This window comes from Salmo salar, chromosome ssa02 (assembly GCF_905237065.1).
Source record: "Salmo salar chromosome ssa02, Ssal_v3.1, whole genome shotgun sequence".
Taxonomy (NCBI): Eukaryota; Metazoa; Chordata; class Actinopteri; order Salmoniformes; family Salmonidae; genus Salmo; species Salmo salar.
Window position 1 is genome coordinate 35,652,400 of NC_059443.1, and position 13,475 is coordinate 35,665,874.

General features: G+C 41.2%; 2 pseudogenes; both read right to left on the bottom strand.

Annotated features, from left to right (window-relative positions):
- Positions 1-1,792: 1,792 nt before the first annotated feature.
- On the bottom strand, positions 1,793-2,684 carry LOC106580592 (uncharacterized; annotated as a pseudogene).
- LOC123739157 (protein rapunzel-like) lies at positions 2,544-3,396 on the bottom strand (annotated as a pseudogene).
- Positions 3,397-13,475: the final 10,079 nt, after the last annotated feature.

Consider the following 13,475-nt stretch of genomic DNA (forward strand, 5'->3'; position numbering starts at 1 on the left):
GGTTTCTGCAATAAGATCTGAACTAACCACCAACCTATAGTGATAAACAGACCATGGAGAGTGACAACATGTCTCCAATCCTGTATTTAAAAAAAACAAAAACAAACCCCACCAGCCTATGAATTGAGACATCGCAATTATTTCCATACTTATATACTATACTATAGCCTACTATGCTAGGCTGCATGAAGAGAAAAATGACATCCAGAGATGCCCTGTTTACCCTAATTTCCTGTCCTCCTGTGGAAAAGTTGGCAATGGAATTCAACTTTGTGGCATTGTTTATCCTGTTGTGATGATGCATTTTACCAGTGGTCTGCAGGACAGGTTGTATGGTGTGTTTGAAGAGAAGTGCTCTTTCATGGTGACTATTTGACACACCCATTGGTCTACAGCATTCTCTTTTCAACACCATCTGTTTTTCAATGGTGGTAAATGTATGATCAATGAGACCCTTCTTATGGAACTCATACCCTTGACTATGAAACTCAACCTTCAGCGAAGAGCAATGTTATCCCATAAAGCCACCCTATTAAACAATAAGAAATCTCCTAACCCTTGTTTTCCTCACACAGCCCATAGACACATTAAGAGAGGGTGCATGGAAGACAAGGGGATGATTAAAATAGATATCTTTCCTACTGCACTGTATATTATAGACTGTACTCAATTTTGACAGGCTTGATTTACGATAGTGTAGCACTGAGGCTAAAGCCCTGGCAGAACCATATAGCTACTCCACTGACCCAGAACTGCTGGCCGTCTCCACCGCTCTCCACCTCCAACACGGCTAATGAGTGATTCCATCATGCTGATCCAAGCACTTTGGAGCTCGTCCTCAGGATATTAGCTCAGCCAAAGATTACTCATAGACTATCAAACCAAAGCTGTGGACAGGAAACGCTGACTTATGTGCAAATATCAATTCAATTAGTAGAGGACCCGGTGAGTGCGGGTGCACTAGCTTGCTTTAATGGCAATAGACGTCAACATGTTTACACAAGACAGGCAAGACACACATATATACATCCAATAACAGCTGATGTGTTGCTGTTTATTGTCACGAAGCATAATGCCAAATGTTGTTTTTTATTATGACTGAATTGGTACGAATTAGAAAGATCAGTCACTTCACATCCATGCTGTAACAATTGGCATAAATAATGTGTTCACAAATGGGCATAGCTCGGGAGGTAATACAATTAATGTTCTGCTACTGCAGCATGCTTGATATGAGTTCAGAAGCAAGAGTTTGAGTGTATTGTGAAGACAAGGCACAGTAGAGAACACTGAGTGCCAAGTTGTTTTCGCGGATGGCAAAATAGCTTCCACGCTCTATTTTATTGTAATGAAGGCCAGCCTGTGTCGTAGAGAGACAAAATGAGAGCACAGCTCAGCAGTTGCAATCTCAGCAAAATCATCTCTCTGGAATTGTGGGCAGCAAGTTTATTCTAACATAAATTGTTAAGTATTTGGCAGTAGGGTAAGATGCATTGAGTTAAGCTATTTAACTATGAGAGAGTATTGAGTAAAATGAGTTAGTTACTTATAATAATAAAATGCATCTACAGTTAATGAAATACTCTGCAAACACTTGGCTATGTAACACTGCCTCAAATTAGCAATACATTCAGATTTCTATGCAGTGAATCTAATTGCCACCAAAGCTACTTGCTATACACAGTGCATAGTATTACGTAATGGCTAGGACAAACTGCATGGTGTATTCACAAAACCTCATCACCATTTTACCGTCATTTCCCACACAATTCAGAATAACCCTTCAGGTTGATTACATAACGATCCCCATTTGTCTGACTTGTTGCACCTCTATCAGCATCACTGAGTGTACTTACAGCGCCACATTCTTGTGCATCTCCCAGTAGTGGCAGTCCTCAGGGAAGCTCCAGGTGGCCTTGCTCTCCTTGTGGTGACTGACAGCATGCACCACGAACCCCGCCAGCTGCTTCTCCAGGACCTCCACCACGGCCTGGGCATCACCCTTCTTCACCCTACTTGTTGCTGGATGCAGTTGTGGGGCACTGGTTGGGGACTGGTGCTGTAGGAAACCACCAGGTTGGTATCGTTCACCTGCAGCACCTCAAACCAGTTCTGACCGGCCATGTGTTGGAAGTGGTCCCCAGCACGCCAGTTCCGATAGCTGCTGCCAGAGTGGTTGACCGCTCGGACCGACCAGCTCAACCAGTCATACTTCCTGGTGAGGAATTCCTGTACTTCCTTAGCCGTGTCCTGAAGATTGCTTTCCTCTTTTTCTTGGAGAAGATGCTGGGAGTCAAGGCAGGCCTGTTCAGGGAAGGCTGCTATGGAGGCCTCGATGCATGCCTTCATCTTTGATTCCACTTCCTCAATTTTGCTGCTCCAGTTGTGGATGGTTTCCTGTTCCTCATCTGGACCCTTGGTGAGGGCACAGTGGTCCAGCAGGGCAATCAGGCCCAGGCAGAAGAGCTCCTTCATCCTCACACAGAAGTCCTCCAGCACGCGCCCGTTTCTCACCTCATACCTGAGACAGATGAGGAACCAACCACTAAGCTGTTGTTAATAACAATAAAAGTAATCATCCTATGTACCATAATCACAAGTTAACAGTTCAAGTTCATGCCACAACTGTTCTCGAACTAGAATACACAACAAACACCATGCTCCACAGATGCATAAAGGTCCATTTAGCATGGTTAAGAACACTTTACTGCTCCACCACCTCCAAGATGGACTCCCCAAAGCTGTTTGTGCCCATCAGAGCATCATACAGCACATACAGGTTCTTCTCCCCTCCGGTCTTGGAGAAGTGCTCCAGAAACAGCCTTGTCTTGACCTTCTGAAACTGTGGCTTGGCCTCCAGAATGTCCATGTACTTACGGAACTGGTTCCTGATATTCTCCTCCACCGAGAAGTAATGGGAATCCAGCCGGACCTTCCTAATCTCACAGTCAATGTCCTCCAGCTGGATGGACAGTACGTCCAGCTTGTTCCTCACCACCAGGAACTGCTCTTTGACATAGAAGACCTCTTTGATCTTCACGGTGTCCAGGGCTAGTTGTAGGACAGGGGCGGAGAGAGGGAAGAGTTCCCCTACTGCCCTGGCCAACACCTCAGCCCCTCGCTCAAAACTCTCCATCATAGCCTTGCTGGCCTCTGGGCCATCACCTGCTCCAGAGGACTTGCCATGCTCTGGAGGGAGAATCAATACAAAAGTTGAACTATGTGTCAATGCTTGTTTAGGTGTGCCGGTCTTCAGAAAACATGCTCAAAATCAGGACGGAAAAGCTGCACATTGCTCTCAAATAAAGTGATTGAATGCCATTCAACCCCTTATGGGGGCACAGTCTGTGAGTTCTCTGCAGAGTAACACAGATAAAATGATAAATTCAGATATCGCTATTGGACATTTACAAATTAGATTGATAACCTTGTTAAAGACCAAAACACACATTTATGAGCCACATCACTATTACATCTTAAAGAGGCAATTAGCAGTTCCTCCATACATTTTTGGACATAGAAAGTAATGATATGTACACATTGATTCTAAAAGAATATAACTTATAAATGCCTCACACGCTAAGTTCTACTGTTGTACACCATCAGAACCTAAAATATAAGCTTGTTTTACTTCAATGTTTTTCAACAAAGTAAATGTAAACAAACACTATAAAGCCTCAAAACATGGTTAAAATTATATATACTGCTCAAAAAAATCTGAATGAATGAAATAATCTTACTAAATACTTTTTTCTTTACATAGTTGAATGTGCTGACAACAAAATCACACAAAAATAAACAATGGAAATCCAATGTATCAACCCATGGAGGTCTGGATTTGGAGTCACACTCAAAATTAAAGTGGAAAACCACACTACAGGCTGATCCAACTTTGATGTAATGTCCTTAAAACAAGTCAAAATGAGGCTCAGTAGTGTATGTGGCCTCCACGTGCCTGTATGACCTCCCTACAATGCCTGGGCATAATCCTGATGAGGTGGCGGATGGTCTCCTGAGGGATCTCCTCCCAGACCTGGACTAAAGCATCCGCCAACTCCTGGACAGTCTGTGGTGCAATGTGGCGTTGGTGGATGGAGCGAGACATGATGTCCCAGATGTGCTCAATTGGATTCAGGTCTGGGGACGGGCGGGCCAGTCCATAGCATCAATGCCTTCCTCTTGCAGGAACTGCTCACACACTCCAGCCACATGAGGTCTAGCATTGTCTTGCATTAGAAGGAACCCAGGGCCAACCGCACCAGCATATGGTCTGACAAGGGGTCTGAGGATCTCATCTCGGTACCTAATGGCAGTCAGGCTACCTCTGGCGAGCACATGGAGGGCTGTGCGGCCCCCCAAAGAAATGCCACCCCACACCATGACTGACCCACCACCAAACCGGTCATGCTGGAGGATGTTGCAGGCAGCAGAACGTTCTCCACGGCGTCTCCAGACTCTGTCACGTCTGTCACATGTGCTCAGTGTGAACCTGCTTTCATCTGTGAAGAGCACAGGGCGCCAGTGGCTAATTTGCCAATCTTGGTGTTCTCTGGTAAATGCCAAACGTCCTGCACGGTGTTGGGCTGTAAGCACAACCCCCACTTGTGGACGTTGGGCCCTCATACCACCCTCATGGAGTCTGTTTCTGACCGTTTGAGCAGACACATGCACATTTGTGGCCTGCTGGAGGTCATGTTGCAGGGCTCTGGCAGTGCTCCTCCTGCTCCTCCTTGCACATAGGCGGAGGTAGCGGTCCTGCTGCTGGGTTGTTGCCTTCCTACGGCCTCCTCCACGTCTCCTGATGTACTGGCCTGTCTCCTGGTAGCGCCTCCATGCTCTGGACACTACGCTGACAGACACAGCAAACCTTCTTGCCACAGCTCGCATTGATGTGCCATCCTGGATGATCTGCACTACCTGAGCCACTTGTGTGGGTTGTAGACTCCGTCTCATGCTACCACTAGAGTGAAAGCACCGCCAGCATTCAAAAGTGACCAAAACATCAGCCAGGAAGCATAAGAACTGAGAAGTGGTCTGTGGTCACCACCTGCCGAACCACTCCTTTATTGGGGGTGTGTTGCTAATTGCCTATAATTTCCACCTGTTGTCTATTCCATTTGCACAACAGCATGTGAAATTTATTGTCAATCAGTGTTGCTTCCTAAGTGGACAGTTTGATTTCACAGAAGTGTGATTGACTTGGAGTTACATTGTGTTGTTTAAGTGTTCCCTTTATTGTTTTGAGCAGTGTATATACACACAGTGGGGAGAACAAGTATTTGATACACTGCCGATTTTGCAGGTTTTCCTACTTACAAAGCATGTAGAGGTTTGTAATTTTTATCATAGGTACACTTCAACCGTGAGAGACGGAATCTAAATCAAAAAATCCAGAAAATCACATTGCATGATTAAGTAATTAATTAGCATTTTATTGCATGACATAAGTATTTGATACATCAGAAAATCAGAACTTAATATTTGGTACAGAAACCTTTGTTTGCAATTACAGAGATCATACGTTTCCTGTAGTTCTTGACCAGGTTTGCACACACTGCAGCAGGGATTTTGGCCCACTCCTCCATACAGACCTTCTCCAGATCCTTCAGGTTTCGGTTCTGTCGCTGGGCAATACGGACTTTCAGCTCCCTCCAAAGATTTTCTATTGGGTTCAGGTCTGGAGACTGGCTAGGCCACTCCAGGACCTTGAGATGCTTCTTACGGAGCCACTCCTTACTTGCCCTGGCTGTGTGTTTCGGGTCGTTGTCATGCTGGAAGACCCAGCCACGACCCATCTTCAATGCTCTTACTGAGGGAAGGAGGTTGTTGGCCAAGATTTCGCGATACATGGCCCCATCCATCCTCGCCTCAATACGGTGCTGTCGTCCTGTCTCCTTTGCAGAAAAGCATCCCCAAAGAATGATGTTTCCACCTCCATGCTTCACGGTTGGGATGGTGTTATTGGGGTTGTACTCATCCTTCTTCTTCCTCCAAACACGGCGAGTGGAGTTTAGACCAAAAAGCTCTATTTTTGTCTCATCAGACCACACGACCTTCTCCCATTCCTACTCTGGATCATCCAGATGGTCATTGGCAAACTTCAGACGGGCCTGGACATGCGCTGGCTTGAGCAGGGGACCTTGCGTGCGCTGCAGGATTTTAATCCATGACGGCGTAGTGTGTTACTAATGGTTTTCTTTGAGACTGTGGTCCCAGATCTCTTCAGGTCATTGACCAGGTCCTGCTGTGTAGTTCTGGGCTGATCCCTCACCTTCCTCATGATCATTGATGACCCACGAGGTGAGATCTTGCATGGAGCCCCAGACCGAGGGTGATTGACCGTCATCTTGAACTTCTTCCATTTTCTAATAATTGCGCCAACAGTTGTTGCCTTCTCACCAAGCTGCTTGCCTATTGTCCTGTAGCCCATCCCAGCCTTGTGCAGGTCTAAAATTGTATCCCTGATGTCCTTACACAGCTCTCTGGTCTTGGCCATTGTGGAGAGGTTGGAGTCTGTTTGATTGAGTGTGTACAGGTGCAGTTAATACAGGTAATGAGTGGAGAACAGGAGGGCTTCTTAAAGAAAAACTAACAGGTCTGTGAGAGCCGGAATTCTTACTGGTTGGTTGGTGATCAAATACTTATGTCATGCAATAAAATGCTAATTAATTACTTAAAAATCATACAATGTGATTTTCTGGATTTTTGTTTTAGATTCCGTCTGTCACAGTTGAAGTGTACCTATGATAAAAATGACAGACCTCTACATGCTTTGTAAGTAGGAAAACCTGCAAAGTCAGCAGTGTATCAAATACTTGTTCTCCCCACTGTATATATTGTTTTCTCTAGCCCCATCCTTCAGCGTTTTACCAAAACAGCAGTGTGGAGTGTGTTTTGTTGTAGTTTCTACTGCTGTTTGTCCCTTTAATAATTGACAGTCAGTAAAAATAAATACATAGAATATCATAATTAACTCAATAAAGTGCTGTAGTGAGGCAGCAAGTGTAATCACTGGCCTGGAATGCCACTATTTACAGACACGTTTTAGAGATGCTTGTGTACAAGAGCTACATTTTTATATCTGATATTGTCAAGGTCAAAGATAAACATGTGTATAATATTGAATGAGATGCAACATTTGCATGTAAAACAAATGACAATCTAAAGCCAAAAGAGGATGATATGTTTATCATGCCATAAAATGACTAAAATAGACAGAGGTCTGAGCAGCCCTTCACTGGGTCTGTTTATGCATAATTTGGTTTCAGAACCGACCAAGCCCAAACAATATATATATATATATATATAAAAATCCACTTTCATCCCTTGTCTGCAAACTCTAATAGGCTAATTTATTACGTCCTTGGTCAGACCACAATCCATAGAAGATGGACGGTCATACTGTCACGGTTGTCGTAGGAATGAGCGGACCAAAGTGCAGCGTGTGTGTCGTTCCACATTTTATTTATACTGTGAAACTATGCAATAAATAAATAAACTTGAATGACAAAAAAACAACAAACCATGACGCAGAGGTGAAACAGACACAACTCAAAATGAATCTCACACAAACCCAGGTGTAAAAAAAAACCCTACTTAAGTATGATCTCCCATTAGAGACAACGAGGACCAGCTGCCTCTAATTGGAGATCATCCCAAACAAAACCCCAACATAGAAATACAAAACTAGAACATGAACATAGAAATACAAAACATAGAAAAACACCCCCTGTCACGCCCTGACCTACTCTACCATAGAAAATAACATCTTACTATGGTCAGGACGTGACACATACAGACACTGTGCCATTTTCAAATACATGACGTCCAATTAACCAAGCCTTAATAATAAACACCAATTAGATGTGTTTTATTGGAACATATATATTTTTACCAATTATCTGTGTTGTAATTTCCAATGTTTGGAATGAAAATGGTTAATTAACAATGAATAGCAAATTTTGATACAGACTTTATTTTACTTTTACATTTATATTACTCCAACTGCAATTAATAACTATTGCAGTTGGGTAGGTCGAATAATATAATAATTCAGTGTTTTCATTCATGCCCATGTTTGATGGAGACACACTGTATGGGTACATTTACACATGCATTTAGCTAAGTCCCATGAGAAACATTGAGCACATCTTGTAGCCTTTACCCCTGTCTTGTTGTTAGAGAAACCCATTCCTCTTACAACAGCATAGTGTTACTTTACCTGGTAGTGGCTTGACTTGTCCTTTACGCCCTATCAGCCCCAACCGCTGCAGTTAAGATTTTGTTTCTCAAATTTTCCCAAGGCTCTCTCTTCGCTGTGATGTTGAGGATCACAGCGAGAGGAGGAATCATGGCCACGCATTTAATATCTGCAGTTTGGCATGTGGAGACAAAGAGAGAGAGTGTAAGAGAGAAAGAGAGAGAGAGAGAAGAGAGAGAGAGAGAGAAAGAGAGAGAGAGATACAACCCCTATTTATGTTAATTTATTTTCCTTTTATACTTCAACTATTTGCACATTGTTACAACACTGTATATAGCCATAATATGACATTTGATATGGCTCTATTTCTTTGGAACTTTTGTGTAATGTTAACTGTTAATTTTTTATTGTTTATTTCACTTTTGTATATTCTCTGTTTCACTTTCTTTGGCAATGTAAGCATGTGTTTAAAATAAAGCCTATTGAATTCAATTTAATTTAATTGAGAGCGAGAGAGAGAGGAGCTCACACTCTGCGGTGGAATATTTTTGGATTCCCTCTCCCCTGTCTCAACCGTCAGTGCTTACATGAAGAGGATTTCGGGAAGATCTTATGAGAGAGGGAAAGACAGATGTGACTTTAATTTTCACTGATTCTCAGATACAGGCATTTGGCTGAAGATCTTGTAAGAGACTATTGCGCACTTTGTGTGAAAGAGTCAGCTCTTGAAAATGGGTGCGGGATGTGCACACATTGTATATTGTATATAGTCGGCAAGTACAGCACGTTTGTATAAATGTGTGACAGTGTAACATGTTTTAGCGGTTAAGACATTGATCGGTGGCTGAGACGTCGATACCTTTTACCGAGCCCATCTCCCCGACAGGGAAAGCTTTTATCTGCTACCTATAGCACATACAATATTTTCTAGCCTAGTGTTTTTGTACAACCAGCATTGTATTCAGGAGTTTACTTCTTGAAATCCAATTAATAAAGTATAGTATACAATTTGGGAATGTGCTGTTACATGTAGAAAATCACTAAAGCTCTCGAACATCATAATCAAAATAATATTGTGCCTATAATATTGTATAGGCCTTATAGTAATTTTTTTGTACGTATTTTGTAAAACAATAATGTAATGAAACAGAATCATTAAAAGCTTTAAAGGAACCTATAATCACACCTGTATAGCATGAGAAAAGCCCATATAGAAAAGATGTAGACACATATTGTAATCCAGACGCATGCCTGGATTGGAAGTGTCATAATCAATATAATGAATGCACATATGAATATAACCTGGTGAATGCTGATACACTTAACATACTAAAGTGTACTTATGACTTTTTGCCTAGAAAGGGCCCCTATTATTTTTTTAACCAAGCTTTCAAGGTTGGGCTAATTAGTTCAGTGATTTGTAGTTTTCCAAACTGTCAAGATTGCGCTACCAATATATTTGGTTCAGTGATTTGTAGAGTGTTTTTATGATCTGGAAGGGCTTGAGAAAGCGCATCCCAGAGAAAGAACTTAGTGTGGGAGACAATAGTGGTGCAAAGCCAACAAGAGTGATGATTAACATAAGGGGGGAGAATTATGAGAAGTGTGTGCACTTGAAACTGTATAAAAGGAGGGTGCTGAGACTTGGAAAAACAGTTGCTTTATAAACCAATTAGGCTTTTGTTACTTTGTAATAAAGTCTATTTGAACTCACAAGCTCCGGTATTTGAGAAATATTATTGACTGAATATTTCCACGACAGCCTATATGACAGTTAAATTACATTGATAATATTGGTGCATTTTTACCTTCTTTTTTTTTTTTACAATGAATTGAAAAAACTCCAAAGCGTCTAAAACAATTAATTGCATCAGTTTTAATCTCTCACCCTTTCTCCCCGAGTGCACGCCATAGACTCATGAGCGACTCCCCATCCCCCTATGATCAGAAACCATTACGAAAATCATTATTTATAAATCATCATAATCTGATTATAGATTTGGTGAATGCACAATTCCACCTTTTTTATTCACTGAAATGTTATGAAACTGATTACACAACACAATAGAATTTGGAATTTATTTGCAGTTGAATAAAACAAATATCCTATTTTTCGATGTCTTTGAAGCATGCAGCAGCCAGTCTCAAAAGATGACTTCTGACTGATGCATAAAGTTGTGGGAGCTGCACACATAGGCCAATTTCACATAAAACAAGTGCTTCCAACACGTCATGAAGTTATGCAGGTAAGACAATATCTTATGTCTCAGACAGCTGGCCTATTCGTCTTAATACATTTCAGTTTTGATCCACCGACGCAGGGGACAGGGTGTGGGGGGAAACCTGTTTTTCTGACTGGTATGGGCACGTATATCACAGAGGTGAAGCCTATATCTGTGTGCGCTGTCTCGATGTCTCCTCTTTAACAGTGCAGTGGCCTAAAAACAAAAGCAGACGTTTAAGTAAGCCTACTCTCATACTAACATATTTGACCAAATAATGTATTTTTCATTTAGGCCCACCATGAGGCTTATCAAAACGGCCCATAGGCCTATACATTGATTTTCTAATACAGTGAGGTAAACACCAGGCCCTCTGGTGGAAATATACACGCTTAGAAAAAAGGGTTCCAAAAGGGTTCTTCGGCTGTCCCCATAGGACAACCATTTTTGGTTCCATGTAGAACCCTCTGTAGAAACGGTTTTATCTGGAAACAATAAAGGGTTCTTCAAACGGTTCTCCTACTGTATGGGGACAGCCAAAGAACCCTTTAAATTAAAAAAAATACATTTTTTCAAGAAGTGCAGGCACAACATCTTCACAGTATTACATTCACTTATATGGCATCATGTGTGGGTGCCCACAGTAGCACAGTGTTACCAAATGTTTACTTATCAGGATTACACGTCTATTCTGACACCTTTTCGCTTCAACCCCAGTTGTAACTAACCTGGTTCAGTTTACCAACCAGCTAATTATTAGAATCAGGTGTGCTAGATTAGGGTTGGAGTGAAAACCTGCAGGAAGGTTGCTCTACAGGAACAGAGATGGAGAGACATGTACTACAGCCACTACCAGATTGGCTTTATTCAACACATGGGTCCAATCCCAAAAGGACCCCTAGACCCAATACTATACCCTATGCATTTGTGGAGATCTGATCATATTAGACATCTGCAATCAATATGGTAATAGCTCCACCTTGCCTTCTGATAGGCTAAGTGGAAGTTTCATCATATTGCTTATAAGCCTTAAACGAATCAAATCATCTCAGATCTTCGCAAGTGCATAGGGTCTGGAGGTCCATTTGGGAAAGGAGCAAAGCTCAGGTAAAACGTTAGATGTAAACCTGCCTCAGTCTTCTGTAAACCTAACGCTGGGATAGAGTTTTATTTTTCAGCGAGACAATTACACACATTTTAATTCCCAAGGCACACCAGAATGGCTTTCCAAGAGGTGTTGCTTAATGGTCTAGTCTGAGTGCTTGAGCAATTTTGACAAAAACACTGGATATATGTTGACGTAAGGGTTGTGCAACGTTGGTGTTTCCTCCAAGTATTAACTAAGGGGGTAGAGACTTATCCAAGTATGATTTTTCTGTTTATTTTGTATTTGTTTTGAAACATTTCTATAACTTTTTTCACTTTGAAAATGTAGAGTAGGTTGTGTAAATATGTAGGGGGAAAAAATCAGGTGTGCTTCTAGATATGAATTTAATCCCTTTTTAGATAATATTTTGATGCCTTAAAATTGTAACTTCCTACTCCATGCTCGAAAAATGTAAATGATTATATTTTATACTAATACAATTGCTCAGAGAAAGAGATTGTCTCAAAAGAAATGGTAAAAAAAATGATACCCCTGTTTTCAATAATCTAACAGCCTCCCTTTGATCATTTTTCTAATTATATTATATTGTCTTTTTTTTAATCAAAGTACAAATAATTTTAGACCTGACTGTATGTATTGCCCCTCATCATCATTTTGAGATAAAACAAGTTAAAATGATGATACTATTTTGAATGCCTCAAGATATTTTAATGCATAAAATCAACCTAATATAAGTGATATTGAACTTCAATCTTTATTGATAGTGCTGCGAAGTACAACCAGGAAACAAAGAACAACATAATAAAAATAGGCTATGATGTTTAGATGAGGAGCATATATTTTCAGAAAGCCCTATAGAGGTAAATATATTCCCATCTATCCATTTTAATAGTGCATAATTATAACTATTTAACAGCCAGACATCTCGGTTGTAACAATATTAGAGACAGGGACTGGTACCACAGAATAGCCATTCCATTGAATATAGGGTAATGAATCACAGATATGGAGAGCTCTCTTGGATCTGTGATCATAGAAATGGCACCATGAATACTGGAAATCTGAGTGGTGGGCTTAATAGCACAGAAAAGATCAAATCAAACTGCAGTGCTTTAGAGCACAAGAACAAATGAAGTAAAAAACAGAGAACATCACTTTGTGAACCCTCTCTTAGGCAAAGACACAGTCAGGGGACACGGAATGTGGACCACACTGTTGGTTGATGAGAGGATACTGATCAAAATCAAAACTATTATGGCAAAACATCTAGAAAAAAATCTACATAATATATTTTAGAGTAATGTTTTATTACTTTGGTGTAAATTGCTTCAAAATATGAAAAATATATAATAGATTACGTAAAAAGAAAGATATGTGCAGAGTTACCAGAATTACCAGCCTCAAAAATTACTGCCCAAATAAATGTTTCACGGAGTTCAAGTTCAACACATCTCAACGTCAACTGTTCAGAGGAAATTGCATGAATGAGGCCTTTATGGTCGAATTTCTGAATAGAAACCACTACTAAAGGACAACAATAAGAAGAAAAGACTTGCTTGGGCCAAAAAACACGAGCAATTGACATCAGACTGGTGGAAATCTGTCTGATTACTCAAAATCTGCTGTGTCTTTGTGAGACGCCAGAGTAGGTGAACGGAGGATCTCCACATGTGTGGTTCCCACCGTGAAGCATGGAGGAGGAGATGTGATGGTGTGGGGGTGCTTTGCTGGTGACACTGTCAGTGACAGAGAACACCATCTTTCCATATAGTTGTCATATTAGTTAGTAGGCCAATCCGTGCTGACGCTACAGACCTTTTTGTGAGAATAACGATTTCAACAACTGCTAACCATGTGTATGTGACAAATAAAATTTGATTTGATCTCTGACATGATGGCAAGCAGGAAGTCATGACATAGGGATCAAAACCAGGCAGTGCTTGAA